The sequence below is a fragment of the Rhinopithecus roxellana genome, chromosome 1 (genome assembly GCF_007565055.1).
Source record: "Rhinopithecus roxellana isolate Shanxi Qingling chromosome 1, ASM756505v1, whole genome shotgun sequence".
Taxonomy (NCBI): Eukaryota; Metazoa; Chordata; class Mammalia; order Primates; family Cercopithecidae; genus Rhinopithecus; species Rhinopithecus roxellana.
In genome coordinates this window covers 36,189,095-36,202,480 of record NC_044549.1, presented here as the reverse complement: position 1 = coordinate 36,202,480, position 13,386 = coordinate 36,189,095, and the positions used below count along the sequence as shown (strand labels likewise).

Genomic DNA, 13,386 nt, shown 5'->3' with positions numbered 1-13,386 from the left:
ACAATACAGGAAGTTCTGAATGATCCAACATGCTTTGGTTTATTTGGTTAAAAACTAAACCCCTCTTCTTAACTTTTCTTGAATAGCTAGCTAGCTTTTTAACAGCTAGCTTTCAATGTATACTTAGCAAACAATTCTTTTTTAATTTTTGGCTCAAATAAGATTTATTCATGGAATAAACTATCTGAAAGAGCTAATTGCCACACCAATTAATCAAATTCACAACTTTATTTGACATTAGCAGGCCTGGGATTTTCTATAATGTAAGCCCTGGGGTGTTTAATAATGTAAGATGTGAGTCTTTACAGCAGATCTAAAAATGTTTCCTTGATAGGTATCTTCAAATATAAAAGTCACCCAGAAAAATCAGTCATATTCTATACAGAAACTAGGCAGTACCTTTTGTCACTGAGGACATCAGAAGAGTTTTTATCTTAAGAATGGCACTTCTTAGATGGCAGATGTCTTTGGTACAACCATATCTATAGCAAAGGAAACAATCAAGTTCTATTCTAAGCTACATTGAGATTGTGGACTTTAAACTTGATCGTTGTGCGGTAATGGGAGTAACTCTGCAGCTGGGTGAGAGGACATATTTTGCATTTGAAAACCAGAGAACAGATGGTGATAGACTGAAAAAATTGAACCACAATATTTTACAGTTCTTACCATTAAGTGATAGTTTATTTTCCCCCACCCCTTGGATCTTAGTAGTCTAATAATTTGCTTTGACTGACAGAATGTAGCCAATTCTGGAGTCTGGGCCACAGTTTCCAGATTCATCACCTCTTGGAACACTACTGCTGCCATGTAAAAAAGCAGCTAAACTACTGAATGAGAGGTAACATGGAGAGATAGAGAGAGACCGGATCAACGGCCAGCATTAAGGACCAAGACATATAAATAAGGCCATCTTAGACTCTCTATCCATGACTAAGAGGGATCAGGACTACAACTATGTGAATGGTCTCTGGCAAGACCAACAGAAGAATTACTCAGTTGATTGCAGCCAACACAGAAAATCATGAGAAATACTAAATTATTACCACTGTAAGACACTAAATGTTGGAGTGTTTTATTACATAGCAATAAGTAATACATGTTGAAACTTGGCCAGAGATTTTATAGAAGTAGGAATAAAGACATAGAAATCACTAGACTATATTTTGTAGGTAACATCTTATTGTGGTAGACAAGAAGATGTGCTACCTAGACCTCCTTCAAGTAATGACTTGTTTGCCCAGCTATGGAGAATGCAGCTAACACACAGCCTCAACTGTTAGCTCCTTTAGGTTTTATATCTCGGGTGCCAAGAATTGCCTCTCCCAAGATCGTGCCATATTTAGTGACTAAGTGAGGTGAGGATAGAGAGTCCCAGCAATTTCAGTCCAAATGGTGACATGCTTATGTGCAATTCTTGCTCAAGAGCTCTCCACTAGGTTGGTCAAGCCTTCTTAATAAATTAATAGGAATGGTTGTGCTAGGGACAGTTTCCTTGGGGTTGTAGATTACGATGGGAAGCATTAGCCCATGTAAATAAGCTGTCCTAGGCAAACTTCTAGGTTCATTCTGATGAAGATTCCCATCATTATGTTTCCTGAAGACTGTTACTGTCAGTTATGGGGAAGTAATGAGCTATGTCTGTTATCAGTCAGTGACTCTACCATGTTCCTGATGGTCAAGCTAAGTCTGTGCTCACCATTTACCTAGCCTCTTTGGACTTTTTAACTTCTTATAAAAGTACAGGATAGACATTATAACAAATCAGACCCTGTCTTGACACTTCCATTGATTTGTTTTAAAAACTAGATTAGTTCATCTTATTATTATAATGATATTAAACTACATACCCAATGTTTTTCAAATAATGTAATGTTCACAATGACTCATCAAGATGAATATAATATCCCAGGTTAAAAAAAAAAAAAAACAACTGAAGTTTAGTTACTCAAGGTCATGTAGGTAGTAAATGGATGATTTAATCCTAAATCTTGAAGACTCTTAAGCTCATGTTTTTTCTGCGGGTTCACTGTCTCTTATGGAGCTAAGCATTGACTGAAATAGAAGGGAATAAAACACAATTGTTTGAAGGGTCATGGTCTAAATTCCTACCATGCATAATTTTGTTTGACGCAACTAAGTAAGAAAGAGAGTATGCCAGAAATTAAAGGGGAAAAAAGAAATAATCAAAATAATCAACTCCACGGAGGAAGAAGGAAGGAGTGGTGACCACATAAAAGGCTGGATAGAAGCCCAGGAAGTCATAAAATTTGAAGAGAATGAACAAGAGGTTCTCAAAACTCTGACACGTAAGAATTTGCCTCCACCTCCCAAAACTTCAAAGGGGTTAATTTTAAGAGTAAGAATTTTAAAAATAAGAAGTATGATTTTCACACTATTGAGTGAATTTAAAGAACTCATTATCCCATAGAGATAGTACTCGCTAAAAACACAAAGGGTTATAAGAAATTTGTAAATTGTTTCATCAGCACCAGACCCTTAATGGTTTGCTGAGAAAACCAAGAAAATTTGGGGTTGGGGTGGAAAGAATAACCCATGATGCTGAGATCCCAAAGCCCTTCTGTGGTCCTCTGCCAGGCGCAGAGTTCTAGGTGGGCTGACTCTCACCCTACCCTAGTTTAACACTTCTTATATGCATTTGCTTGCTTCTCGGAGAAAGAAGATGCTGCACTGGCAAAATCTGTCTGAAAAAGGCTTTGGATTCAGTTTCCCAAAACTGAACATAATCCACCTTATTTCTCCCTTAAAGACAAAGCTTGTGTCTTTGTCTCGAGGTCACCTGAATGGTGTGGAGTGGGGTAGTGGTATGCCAGGGGCAGCTGAGCCCCTTGTCTCCTAGAGCAGATTCGCTGTAAACCCAGAGGTGCCTCTTACTTGGGCCTAACCCCCAGATTTCTTGAATACAAACCTCATCTCTGTCCCTAAATTGTTCCTGTGGTAAAGGGGGTTAAATTTTTCATTTCACTCTATCATTGGTAGTTCAATACATTTTTACCCTCTCTTCTCTCCTGCCCGTTCCCTCTAGGGCTAAAGGCTTGAAGTTTAAGTCTCTCTTGAAGAAACGGCCATGCTTCATTTAATCCTGCTGCAGCCAGACTGCTGTGGATGTCATGCTTCTGATGAGACATTAAATCAAGGTAAACATTAATCCCCCAGGCTGGAGCATCTATGAAGAGAAGAAAAATGTGTCTTCACCTCACAGGAAACACTGCAGCCAATCTAGGCCCTCTATGTTGCCTCCAGACCTCACACACTTGCAGATAATTACAAAATTCTCCCTCTGGAATATATTATAAGCTGTGTTTAATTTGGTGGAGAAAATATTCTCACAAATCTTGCCTGAATACAAATGCTTCTGAGGAGTAAAAAATAAGAAAACATAAATAAATTTGTGCATCAAAGCAAAGTACTTCTGCTTTCAACAAAGAAGGCCAACATAATCTATATTTCTGCATGACCTAGGTGCAATACATTAAGATGCAGATTATATGAGCAATAATGTAATCCAGTTAAATCACCCCAAAAGAGCAAAGTAATTTGAGAAAAGATCAAGAAGGCGCCAGCTCAATATCTCCATTTCAGACTATCTGCCCCTAAATGTTTTCTTTTTTTTCATTTTTCAGACTTAAATCTAATTCACCTGGAATTTTGATGTTAGGTGGTAAGGATATAATTTCATTTTCTTTTAAACTAATTTTACCAACAAAATTTATTGCGTAATTCTTTTTTTAAGCACATATATAAAACATATATGTTACCTGCATCTAGGCTGTTCTTGTTGATCCCTGCATCAGGACTGCACTGATTTGATTATTGTAGGTTACTTTATGTTTTAATATCTTACAGGACCAGTGTCTTTATTCCTATTAGTTTTTAAAATATTCATGTTATTCTTTCCCCTATATTATTCCAGTTACAAATTCACTTTGTTAAGGTCAAGCAAATAAATCACAATGAGGTTTCCATTGAAATTAAATCAACTTGGGGAGGAATTGACATACCCTTTAGAAATACATCTACACTAGGCAGTCCTTTCTTAAAATGTTTCTCATTCAACGTATATGAAGGACTCCATCTATATGAGTCAAAACTCATTGGTTACCAGGAACAGAAACCCAATTTAAATGATCTTTAAAAGAAGGAAGCGCTGTGTACAAGAATTAACTCCAAATTGATCATGATTCTACATGTGAAATCTAAAACTATAAAGAAAAAAATTTTAATTCTATGTCCTTGAATTTAGCAAAGATTTTTTAGAAAGATAGGACACAAAAACCAAAACCTATAAAATAAGATAAATAGGACTTCAAAATTAAAAACTTCTGCTCTCAAGATCGCGCCACTGTACTCCAGCCAGGGGGATAGAGCGAGACTCTGTCTCAAAAAAAAAAAAAAAAAAAAAAAAAAAACTTCTGCTCTTTGAAAGACACTGCTAAGAAAATGAAAAGACAAGTCACAGACTGAGAGCAAATATTTGCAAAACATAAATTCTATAAAAGACTTGTGTCCAGAATATGTAAAGTATTCTCACAATGTAATAATGGGAAAGAAAACACACAATAAAGAACTAGCAAAAGATTTGATCAGACACATCAGTAAAGATATGTGGATGGCAAATAAGCATATGAAAAGATGTTTAACACCATTTTTCATTGAAACCAAAATAAGATATCATTGCACACCTATTAGAATTATTCATTGTTTAAAAACATGAAACCACCAAATACTGGTGAGAAAGAAGAGCAATGGGAATTACTGCTGGCAAAAATGCAAAATGGTACAGCCACTTTGGGATACAGTTTGGAAGTTTCTTATAACATTAAAAGTATGTTTACTGTATAACCCAGCAATCCTACTCTTAGATATTTACCCAAGGGAAACGGAAATATGACCACACAAAAATCTGTATGCAATTATTTATGGTGGTTTTCTTCATAACTACCAAAATCTGGAAACAATACAAATGCCCATGAATTGGTGAATGCATAAATACACTGTGGTATAGCCACGCAATGAAATATGACTTAGCAATAAAAAGGAACAAAATACTGATACTAGTAACAACACAGATAGATCTCAAATGCATTATGCTAAGTGATAAAAGTGATACACTCCAAAGGGTATATACTTTGTGTTTCCATTTACACAACATTCAGTAAAAGGCAAAATTACAGGAACAGAAAAACAGATCAGTGTTTGCCAGTGGATAGAGCAGGAGAAGGGGACAAATAACAGAGGGCCATGAGGGAACTTTCTGGGATGAGAGAAGTAACCCATGTCTTGATTAAGGTAGTAGTTATGCAACCTTTATGCACTGATCAAAATTCACAGGACTAATCACCTTAACGGAGTAAATTTTACTGCGTGTAAATAGATCTCAAAAAAACCCAAAAAAAAACAAAAACAAAAATCCTACAAGGGGGAGAGGTATATATTGGCTCATCTGTTTGAAAACTTTGGGTATTTTCTGGTTTCAGGCACATCTGAGGCAGAGTACATAAACACATTCTTAGTCACATGTTCTACTCTTGCCCTTTTATTCTTCATATTGGCTTATTCTTTCCAGGTAATGGTGTCCATCATTACTTCCTCCTTGCAATGATCTTTACAGTTCATAAACTCAGAAAAAGATCTTCTCTTTCTTCATGCAACAATAGCAGTTTCCCTCAAAGGGCATTGATAAACCCTGCTTAGATCTCATACCTCCCTCTACACAATCAATATCCGGGCCCTGGAGAAAGAGATACTCTGACTGGCCACCTTGAGTCTTTTGCCCAGGCCGGTGGCAGGAGGGACGGTCACATCGGAATCACTTGGTGCAGTAGAGAAGCAAATTCCAAACGGAAGGAGAGCCAAGCAGACAAAATAACAGATGTCCTGACATCCTCATTCTTGATTACTGCATATCATGGTCTGTCTGCTGCTCTTGTTGCTCAACAATATCCAGCCAGGGCTCTTCCTTCAATCTGTGTTCCAAGGAATCTTTACAGCATGTTTTCCAGATTTCCATCTTGCAATTTTACGCTTTCACTTAAATATAGCAGCTTCTATGGATACTTCTCTTAACCTCCTGTTTTTTCCACAGGAGCCCAACCCAGTGTGTTTGGGTTGAATCAACTCTCCCATGCTGAGAGACTGGAATGCATTTGACTCTTCAGTGGATGATTTCATCTGCCTCTTTGGTGATACTAGTCCTAGGAAGTAACACTGCTGCCCACATTTGCCTGGTTCTTAGTTGACTCCCTCAGTAGGTGCCCTGACACAGCAGCAAGAGGACAGGACAAACAAGTGAGCTAGACTGACTTGAATTATTAATCTCTGCTTACCAGCCTAACCCATGTACAATGCTGCTATAGCTCTCATTGAATTGCAGAGACTGATCACACTGTCTGAAGTTTTTAGTCCCCTCAGGAAGCAAACACTTGTATTTTTTAGATGAATCCTAAGAACCTATCTAGCAAACAGTTTAATTTTACAAATAAAATAACAGAAGCCCTGAAAGCTTTTGGCCCAAGAGCTGAAACTAAAACCTTAGCCTCTTATCTACTTACTGGTGCCCTTGACACTGTTTTCTGATGCTTCTCTTTTTCTCAGATTTCCTTCTGGTTAGTGATTTGTCTATAAATATTTCTACCACTAATGAGTGTAAGTGTTTCTGGAATGCAAGTAAGTCAAGGTCACCATCTATTTGGTAGTAGATTATTGTCAGAGACGATAGAGAGTTTAGTGAGGTTTGGATTCAGAAAGGTTCAAATTTGAGTCCTGGTTTCAAAAGTATTAGCTGGGTGACCTTGGCAACTTACTCAGAATTTCCTCACCTATTAAATGTGGATAATAATAGTATCTCTTTCAGAGGGATATTGTGCAGAATAAATCAGATTTTGAAAACATTTAGCAAAATAGCTAGTAGTCTTTACTCAGCAAAGACAGCTAGTAGTCTTGTCTTAGCTGTTTTACTAGGTTGCCTCTTTGGTCTATGCTTTTGCAGTAGTCAAAAGAAAGGATTTAGGAAAGGAAACCAGAACAGAGAACTTTGCAAACAGAAGAACCAGCAGTATTGAAAGAGGGATTTCATTTAATGCTGCTTAAGAAAATATATATATTTTTTTAATGAAAATACCCCATATCGCTGTAAAGGACTTTAAGAACAAGGAGGCCGGGCGCGGTGGCTCAAGCCTGTAATCCCAGCACTTTGGGAGGCCGAGGCGGGCAGATCACGAGGTCAGGAGATCGAGACCATCTTGGCTAACCTGGTGAAACCCGTTTCTACTAAAAAATACAGAAAAAAAAAAAAAAAAAAAAAAAAAACTAGCCGGGCGAGGTGGCGGGCGCCTGTGGTCCCAGCTACTCGGGAGGCTGAGGCAGGAGAATGGCGTGTACCCGGGAGGCGGAGCTTGCAGTGAGCTGAGATCTGGCCACTGCAGTCCAGCCTGGGCGACAGAGCGAGACTCTGTCTCAAAAAAAAAAAAAAAAAAAAAAAGAACAAGGAAAGGAGGATGGTAGTTTCAGGATAAGAAAAGCAACCTTTGAGATTTTGCAAGCTAATGTTGAAATTTGCATCAGTATCTTGATCTCTTAAAACGCTGTGTGGAAAGGAGGTTGTTAGATTTGGGGCAGCAAAAGGATAGGGTAGAACAGGAAAGACTCATTAAAATGAGACTGTAGTAGAAGGAATAGAAATGTACTTAGATAAGGTAAGAAAAAGGAATTGTGAAAGCATCCTGGGTTCAGGCAGGGAAAGGATCAAGTTTAGGAGATCAGCTGGACAGTTGATATAGTTCAAGACAATACAGGGTCCAGTTGCAATAATGAGTAGTAAGGATCGGGAAATACTTTAGGAATCTGAATCCTACTCTAAGGAGATGCGACAATAAGACATTGGATCATAAATGGGAAATACTGGCAAGGGGCTTATCTTCTAAGAAATGAATTCACCATTGCCACTGAGGCAAGGATTTCACACATTTCCTGTACAGGACTAGGACTGAAGCCAGAGTACTGCAAAGTTCACAGCAGGACTGCGCCGTGAGATTTTAGGCCAGAATGAGGAAACAGCACCCTGTTTGTGAAGGAGGCTCTTCACAGTCTTTACAGGCTTTCACAATCCATATAACTTGAAACATACACAGAAAAAAAGGGAAACATGAGTGCAGAATTTACAGAGATATTTTGGTACATGTGCCCAGAGGCATTTAAAAATACAGCCTTGGTTTTCAAAATCAAGAAAATAAACAGAATACATTAAAGATAAAGATGGTATCATATTGAAAACCTAGCTGATATATTTGTAATTTTTTTTCAAAATTACTCTAAGGCCCCTTAGTTGCAGGTTTCATCAAATAGGAAGTATATTTTCAAGTAACTTCAGTTATTCTATGGAATTTAGAGCTAGAAAGTTCTACAGTCAAATACTGTGGGAATTTAAAATTTGTAAGGATGAAAAAGTCTTCTGAAAGGGATGTCTTGGTTTCTTGATACAGCAGAGCATCCATGTGGCGGGCAGGGAGTGGGGAGTGGGTAGAAGCATGTAGACAATGTTAGGGTGTGGGAACAACTAAAGGAATGTTGAGGGACCAAGTTTAATCAGTAAGGCCCATCAGTAGTTGCAGAAATCATCTAGTGGTTTCCTAACTGTGATTTATACAGATCCCCAAAACTCTGGAGTCCAAGAAAGCTTAGTCAGAAGCCTCTATATTCATTTCAACCAAAGTGACTCTGCATTTCTTCTCTTTTTTTTTTTAAATTTAGCACCATTTATTGAGCAATCTCAGCTGTTGTTGTAGCTGCTCTGTGTCAGCCTGTTCTTAAAACATAAAATGCTCTTTTAATTATCTTATCCAGGACAGAAGGATTTTCTAGGTAGCACACCAACAGAACAAGAGACTCTAATGACACCAGCTTCAAGGATAGTGCCATCCAGAGAGGGAGAGGGTCATGGCACATTCAACCACATCTTCCAGAGGTTTTGAAAAGGAGCCTTTGGGGACCCAGCCTGCCTGGCATTTTGATGCTGTCAATGTGAGCTTTGTATTTCATAACGGTGTTGGGAGATAGGTTAAGCACTCGCCAAAGTGTATCCCGGATTTGGGCTGTGGTTGCTTGGTCACTGGCAGTCTTTTCCATATTGAAATCATGTCCTCTTGAAAGTGAAGAGAGACCACAGCCCCACAGATCTCCTCCCCAACCATGAACTGTTCCCCTAACATGGCCAAATGAGAGTCTCCCAGCAATGGGAGATCAAGCCCTTCGGCAGCCAAATAATCCTTTTGTCACCATTTTTATTTGCATTATCCTCCCACATGGGTTTAATTCCTTCTTTGAAGAGATGGAAGTCGCTGTGGCCTGTCAGATCCTTTGGACACACCATGTGGCTATAAAACCTCCAGAACTGCTCCACAGAGGCAAAGGCGCCAATCTGTTTGATAATTCTGTTCATAACTCTGTGAGCTGGTGGGACAGCCAGAGGTTCTCCTGGAGTACCAGAAAGTGTAGTTGTACTCGAGGGGATGCTCTGCCCGTCCAGGGACAACAGCCTTCCTCTTGTTACTGCTCTTATTCTTGTCCCATTCTGTTTTCTTCTTTCTCAGTATCTTTCTATGTGCTGCTTTCTTCATTCTGATCATGGTCCCCATTGTCATCATCTTTCAAAGCATCAAACTTGTTGTTCATCCTCTTGCCACTACTATCGCCACTGCCTCACTTCTGCTTTTCCTACGGGCTATAAATTGAGATTCCATAGAACATTCTGTTTGAGACAAAGGACTCCAATATTTATGTCAGAAAAACTGAAAAGGATATTGAAATGGACAAAAATAGATTACTTGCCATTCTGTAAAGCACCTCTTTCCACTTATTTCATTCAGAGAAGTCCACACCTTTTATTGCCTTTAAGGTATTTTACAATTCTGTAAGTAATGCAAATGATTCTTGTCCATAGAAAAGCAAATGATTTTTACTTCTGGTAAAATTTTGCCTAATGGATATTGACCAGTTTGCATGTGTTCGTAAACTTACTTCTTATTACCTAGATATGTGTGGTGTTTAAATCATTTTGGGAACTGGTTGTCACATCTTACTGGTTTTCTCATTTATTAATTAGTTAAAAAAAAGCCTTTTCCAAAAGAATGAAACCGCACACTTATCTCTTGCTATATACAAAAATCAAACCAGAATGGTGTAGAGACTTAAATCTAAGACCTCAAACTATTAAACTACTAAAAGTAAGCACTGGGGAAACTCTCTAGGATATTGCAGTGGGCAAAGATTTCTTGAATAATACCCTATGATCACAGGCAACCAATGCAAAAGTGGACAAATGGGATCATATCAAGTTTAAAAAGCTTCTGCACAGCAAATGAAACAATCAAGGTGAAGAGACAACCTACAGAATAGGGGAAATGGAAGTGAAGAGAAAAGTCACAGAATGGGAGAAAATATTTGCAAACTACCCATCTGACAAGGGATTAATAGGCAGAATATATAAGGACCTCAAACAACTCTATAGGAAAAACAACTAATAATCTGATTTAAAGGGGGCAAAAGATTTGAATAGACACTTGTCAAAAGAAGACAAACAAATGGCAAACAGGTACATGAAAAGGTGTTCCATATCAATGTTCATCAGAGAAATGCAAATTAAAACTACAATGAAGTATCATCTCACTCAAGTTAAAATGGTTTTTATCCAAAAGTCAGGCAATGACAAATGCTGGCGAGGATGTGGAGAAAAGTGAACACTTGTACATTGTTGGTGGGAATATAAATTAATACAGCCACTATGGAGAACAGTTTGGAGGTTCTACAGAAAATTAAAAATAAAACTACTATAAGACCCAGCAATCTCACTCCTAGGTATGTACCCAAAAGAAAGAAAATCAGTATATCAAAGAGATATCTGCACTCCCACATTTATTGAAGGACTATTCACAATAGCCAAGATTTAGAAGCAATCTAAGTGTCTATCAACAGATGAATGTCTAAAGAAAACATGGTACATATGCACAATGGAGTACTTTTTAGCCATCAAAAAGAATGAGATCCTGTCATTTGCAACAACATGGATGAAACTGCAGGTCACTATGTTAAGTGAAATAAACCAGGCATAGAAAGACAAACGTTGCATGTTCTCATTTATTTGTGGTAGCTAAAAGTTAAAATAATTGAATTCATGCAGATAACAGGTAGAAAGATGGTTACCAGAGGCTGGGAAGGGTAGTGGGGGTGGGGAGGTAGTGGGGATGCTTAATGGGCACAAAAAAATAGAAAGAGTGAATAAGACCTAGTATTTGCTGGCACAACAGGATGACTACAGTCAAAAATAATTTAATTGTCCATTTAAAAATAATTATAAGTGTATAACTGGATTATTTATAACACAAAAGATAAACACTTGAGGGGATGAATACCCCATTTACCCTGATGTGATTATTATGTATTGCATGCCTGTATCAAAATGTCTTATGTACCCCATAAATACATACAACTATTATGTACCCACAAAAATTAAAAATTAAAGGCTGCCTCACAGCCCTTAGAACCAACCCTGCTGACTTTGTGATCTTGAATATCTATAGCCTTCAGAACTATGAGACAATAAATTTCTGCTGTTTATACCTCCCATTTTGTGGTACTTTGTTACAGCAGCCTTAAGAAACAAATATAATTCTGAGGCAGTTGCAGTTGTCCTCAAGGAGATGGGCCCATGTCTGTGTATCAGGTAAGATGGCTCTCTCTGCTAAGAGCCTAAATATTGAAGAGAATTAGGGGTTACAGGGCCAGCATGGAACCAGTAGCTAGACAGCAATGGTCAATTAGTGTCAATTCAATGGAAAAGGAGAATAATCAGATATTTTTCATGTGTATCCAAAGCACATTAAAATAATAAGAGGGTTGCCAACTGCTTCTAGGGTTCAGAATTATATTTCTGACAGTGGGAGGTCATTCAAGGTGGAATATGAGATAAGCCCTAAAAATCAGGCTCATCCAGCAGCCTCGTTCTCTTTAAGTCTAAAATGCTCTCAATAACGTGAGTTCCTGAAGTTTGAATGGTAATTCTCTGTATACAAGAAAACAAAATTAAAATGCATGGTTTTTTTTAACTGTTCACTCTGAAAATGTGATCAAGTTTAGCTAAGTTTTCATGTGTAATGAATGAAGAGTTACCATGTTTGCTCTCACAGAACCAATGTCCTTTACACACCCATATATAAATCCTCCTCACACACCTTTCAAACAGAGAGAAGAGACAATGGAATTATTGAAATTACAGATTTTTTAAAAAATCAAGCGTGTATAAAAGTCCATGACATACAAAGAGCATACAATGATTTCTAAAGCTAGAAAATATTAAAAATAAGACAGGAAGACTTCAGATTGAAGCAATGAAAAATGTATTCAATCATCAAAAGTATATGTATCAAGAAAGTACAAGAACCCTTTTATACATGTGAATAAAATGAACTGGGAAATGTTCCATCAGATTGTTAGCCAGATTGACTACACTAAACTATTATATTGTTATATGAAAACTTCACACCATCCCTCTGGTCATCCCAGAATCTTGCTTTCCCATAGCAGTTCTCTACTATCAATAAGATGTGGCTACAACTGCCTTACATCAACCATGGTTAGTAGCACTGTGAAGGCAGCCATAAGGAGCATGCTATTCTGCCTTGTAAGTGAATATGAGGTGACTTTCTTGACTGTCCATTGCCATAACTGTGATTGCCAAATCTGTGTCACAATTCCACTATGCGACATTCTTTTTTCCTTAAAAAAAAAAAAAAAAAAAAAAAAAAAAAGACACTCTAATGTTAACATCCTTTATCCATGGCTGAATAAATAATTGAGGTAGATATGTCTTTTGAAGGCAGGGGGTCAAGTTTCTTCTTGGTATCTTTAAACATTCATAGTCCTATCCACATCTTTAAAAAAATAATTAAACATACTTACTTGCCCATTTCTACCTCCTTTATCTTCCCTTATTCTTACTACTCAGTCAATAATGTTGTCAAAAGAGCATGAGACTGGGAATCAAAAACTCTGGATATAAGTCCAAACTCTTAAATGTTCTTGCTATTTGGAAGGCAAGTCTAAGAAAATTCTTTAACATTTTAGCATTCTTGCCTATGAAATGGAATGATTATCATCAACCCTGACTACCATACAAAGTTATTATGATAGGAGATTGCTAGAAAAATGCCTGATTGGACTTCAGTTAGAAAAACAAATGTATGATTGAGACATTAAATGTTTTACAATCCTGCCTGAGAGGAGTCTGTGAACAGGAGATAGGTGAACTGAACCTAATCTAAAAGGATCAGAAGCAGTCCAGGTAAGATTATAATGAGCAGAAAGTGCTGTCAG

At 37.6% G+C, this 13,386-nt stretch overlaps 1 pseudogene; it reads right to left on the bottom strand.

Moving 5' to 3' along the window:
• Positions 1–8,756: 8,756 nt before the first annotated feature.
• Positions 8,757–9,690, bottom strand: LOC104682110 (annotated as a pseudogene).
• Positions 9,691–13,386: the final 3,696 nt, after the last annotated feature.